The following is a 5,000-nucleotide window of genomic DNA, read 5'->3' on the forward strand; positions in this document are numbered from 1 at the left end:
TTTGGAAAAAATCAAAAAAGGATATATAGGGAATAGATAAATTCCACCCGCCCAAGTAGAGAACTGTTACAAATAAAGAAGAAACTAATAAATTTAGGTAAGAAACAAGATAAAATAAACCATATTTGATACCGGAATATTCAGTTTGGTAACCTGCTACTAATTCTTCCTCCGCTTCTGGTAAATCAAAGGGTAATCTTTCACATTCTGCAAAGAAGAAATTAAAAAAACCAGAAAACCTATAGGCTGACGCCAAATATTCCATCCAAAAAAACCGTATTTTGACTGTGCTTCAACTATATCAACTGTACTTGAACTGTTAGATAATCATAGTCGGTGATAACATCACAGTTCCCACCGCTATTTCAAAACCGTACATGAAACCTTAGCTTCATACGGCTTCTCTATGATCAGAAAAAGGAAAGGACTGTTTTGTTCCTAGCCCCGGGGGCGTAGATAGAATTAGATAAAATAAAATAGATTTGAAAGTCCTAAATTAGACCAAAGGAATTCCGTCTGCTAGAATAAGAAAAAGCGCTTCCGAATTGATCTCATCCTTTATAATATAATGAAAATTTTTCTTTGTTCAGTAATAACTTAATCTTGGAATAAAACACTTGTTACTTGTTATAGGAATTCAATTAATAAATGGAAAGAGTTGGGTATTAGTTCATGAGCAATTCTGCATGAATATGGATAGAGGAAGGAAATAATGAAAATTTTTTCTAGTGCACTCCATATCTTTTTTACTATTCTTCTTTCCCCAGGGAGGGGGTATTTAAAAAGAAAAAATGGATAAAGGGTTAATTCGTTCTTGATAGCCATTTCCTTAACAAGTGAATGGGAACATACTCTGGATCGGAATCCGAAGAAAGTACTACTTGATAATTTCTACAAATTGCAAGTCCTTATTATGATTCCTTTTATGGGCAAAAATCTCTAATGTTTTAGATTTTCCATTACTAATCCTTTATGTACTTTAGTGTTCCTAACCCTTCACTAACTTTTGGTGGATTCTTCTTATGGATTATTAAGTTATAGTAATAACTAGGAGTATTCTAGTAATGGAATTCCATATCGTGAATCCTTTATTCTTGGCCGCTTCAAGATATGATGACTAATTAAAAAATATCAACCTTGGGATAAAGAGTTTACACTGCTTATGTTTACTTCCACTTTTTTCTTGTACGTAGGAAATGAGATTTTTTCTTTTTACTACAAATTTATAAGCTGTTTTGTTTCACTCATATAGCTATCTAGTTTAACTTACCAACCCAAATACTAAATAAGAAAAGGAATATAAATAGTTAATGGATTTTATAGGAAAAAGATCTATTTTAACGAATCACACGTAGAGATATTGCTAGCACACAAAAAGTTAATGGTATTTCATAACTAATGGATTGAGCAGCAGCTCGTAGACCGCCTGAAAAAGAATATTTATTATTTGAGCTATATCCTGCCATAAGAAGACCAATAGGAGCTATACTTGAAATGGCAATCCATAAAAAAACACCAATACTAAGATCGGCTAAAACAAAATGATATCCCAAAGGGATAACTAAAAAACTTAATAAAACTGATATGACTGCTATAGAGGGTCCAATGCTAAATAAAGAAATATCTCCTCGGGATGGCAGAATATCTTCTTTAAAAAGTAGCTTAGTCCCATCTGCTATAGCTTGAAGCAGGCCCAGGGGGCCAGCATATTCAGGACCAATACGTTGTTGTATCGACGCAGATATTTCTCTTTCTAACCACACAATTACGAGTACCTCTATTGTTATTCCCAAAAGGAGGGTCAAAATGGGTAGAATCGATATCAGTCCATAGACTTCTTTTAATAATTCCAATTTCGAAAAAGAATTGATAGTTTCTACCTCTACCCTATCTATTATCATTTCAACGATCAACTTCCCCCATAATGATATCTATACTACCTAATATCGTCATGATATCAGCCAATTCATTTTTTTAACTAGCTGAGGAAGAATTTGCAAATTAATAAACCCGGGTGGACGGATTTTCCATCTCCAGGGGAAAAGGCTATCATCTCCTACTAGATAAATCCCTAATTCACCTTTTGGGGCTTCTACTCTTACATAAAGCTCTTGTCTTGACAATTCAAAATTGGGCGAAGGTTTTTTACCAAGAAATTTATACTCAAAATCATTCCATTCAGAATTATTTTCTTTCTTAAAGCGTCGGACTTCTAAATTTTCATAAGGTCCTCCAGGAATTTTTTCTACAGCTTGTTGAATTATTTTGATGGATTCCCTCATTTCACCAATTCGTACTAAATAGCGAGCTAACGAATCCCCTTCTTTTGCCATTGGACTTTCCAATCAAATTGGTTGTAAGACTCATAAGGATCTACTTTACGAAGATCCCATTGTATTCCAGAAGCTCGTAACATCGGTCCCGATAAGCCCAATTTACTGCTTCTTCTCCGCTAATAAAACCTACTCCTTCAACTCGCTCTAAAAAAATTGGATTCTGTGTAATAAGTTGTTGATATTCAACAACTCCGCGTAAAAAATAATCACAGAAATCTAAACATTTATCGATCCATCCATAAGGTAGATCGGCGGCTACTCCTCCGATGCGAAAGTAATTGTGCATCATTCGCATACCTGTAGCAGCTTCAAATAGATCATATATTAATTCTCTCTCTCTAAAAATATAGAAAAAAGGAGTCTGTGCGCCGAGATCCGCCATAAAAGGTCCAAGCCATAGCAAGTGAGAAGCTATCCGGCTTAATTCTAACATAATTACCCTAATATAGCTGGCTCTTTGTGGTATTTGAATATTCTCCAAGAATTCTGGTGCATTTACTGTTATTGCTTCTGTAAACATAGTAGCTAAATAATCCCACCTTGTTACATAAGGTAAGTATTGTATAATAGTTCGGTTTTCCGCGATTTTTTCCATTCCTCTGTGTAAATACCCTAATATGGGTTCACAATCAATAACATCCTCACCATCGAGAGTAACGATCAGTCGAAGAACACCATGCATTGATGGGTGTTGAGGGCCCATATTGACTATCATGAGATCTTTTCTTGTAAGCGGTAGACTCATATCCTTTCTTCCTTAATTCATTATTCCATGAAAATGGATTATTCCATGAATTCCTCAAAGCGAGGCTCATCAAAATGAAAAATCTAAGACTACTATAAGACTACTAAAAAAATAATAAAACAAGAAAAAAATTTGAACGATTAAATTACTGCTCCCGAATATTCAACTGACCGATTAATTTCTTATAACGTACTCTATTTTTCTTTGCCAAATAAGCCAGCAAACGTCGACGTTTTCCAAAAGTCTTCGTAGACCTCTTTCCGATGAAAAATCTTTTTTGTGTAATTCCAAATGTGAAGCAAGTCTCCGTATCTTATTGGTGAAACTGAATACTTGAAATTCAACAGAACCCCTGTTTTCTTCTTTTTCTTCTTTAACCATAAATCCAAAAATTTTTCTACCTCCTTTCTTTTTCATGTATTTTTCTGATCAGGAAAAATACAAAATTATGTCAGTTATTTTGAAGTTATTCTAATCTCGTACACACACAAATTTGCAATTATTCATCTACTACTGGAATTTGGATTTATTTTATCGATGCAAATTGGATTTGGATAGAAGGGTACATTCTTTCTAATATTTTAGATAGAAGAAATGTTTCTTCTATCTAAAATATTAGAAAGAATTTGCTGATTTATTTATTGCTATATGCAATTTATGGAATTGATACACCATTTAATTGATATCATTTAGCAAAATGAAACACAGCATATGCATCCATCTTTTGGCTCGAGAATTTCACGGGATAGAGATATGGTATAAGAAATAGACTATTAAGTAACTCTAAATGAATTGTGGATACATCTGTATCCTTAACATACTGAAACGATTGTCATTATTCGTATCAAACCAATAGCGATTCATACAAGCTAAATCTTCTAATCAATGGTGGGCCAATAATGAATTTTTTTGCATATGTATTAAGACGCTTGGCCTGATTTCGAAATTGTCCAGAGTTTTATATGTTGTTTTCATTGCAAAATGATGGGTCTCCTTCCATAACTTTCCAATTACGAGTACGAGAATTGAAAGACATGAAAATTCTCAATTCTCTACGGCGTCTAGTAGATAGAAACAAGAAAATCAGAAGAATCTTTCTCTCTATTCACTATCATTCCGCGTCTTCGACTTCTATTAGTTTCTTTTCTTCTTTAATGCAATAGCTATAGTTTGATATAAGAATCCATTTCTCAAAGTAATGGAAACCATTCTCTTATAGGAAATGGTTCGAAAATCGCTATTCCACCTTTTAGGTATCGTGAAAAGTGATACCTGTGAAGATCGTGCATTTCAGTCAAATTCAGATCCGTTTTTCGAGTCCATGATATAATATAACCAAATTGGATAGATCTTCCACCTGTTTAGCTAAGAAAGAATAGATACAGAGGTGGATAATAGATCGATATGAAGATCATGAGCTGCCCCATAATGAAATCGCCAGTAGTCGCGAATATCTCCTTCTTCCCTAATCCAAGATTGGAGAAAGAAGATCTAAGAGGGACCTATGGAGAATGTAGTCAGAAATCCATAATAGAGTCCGACCACAACGACCGAATTAATTATCCTCATCGAGAAACTTAGACTACTAAATAGAAAAGATTTGAAAATCATGGCATGGGTCTCCTTTTTTTCTTTCTTTAGAGTTTTCTATATGCACAATTTCTCGATGTTTCGATGAGAATTTCTTGACTTTCCATATATAGAAAGAGATAGACTATAAATGACATCTCTTATGTCAATAAGACCAAAGGGATGGATATTAAATGATAGGAAGTGCTAGGAAGTGAAATAGAATGAAATAGAGCCACTTTGGGCTTCCCTATGAAATGAGGCATGGAACGGAGCCACTACGAAGAAATTATGGGAGTTACGAAAGAAGCTTCGGACTCATATTGTTCATGGGTTGAGAGCGGGAGTTG

The sequence above is a fragment of the Triticum urartu genome, unplaced genomic scaffold (assembly GCF_056163025.1).
Source record: "Triticum urartu cultivar PI428250 unplaced genomic scaffold, HENAU_Tu73 scaffold1, whole genome shotgun sequence".
Taxonomy (NCBI): Eukaryota; Viridiplantae; Streptophyta; class Magnoliopsida; order Poales; family Poaceae; genus Triticum; species Triticum urartu.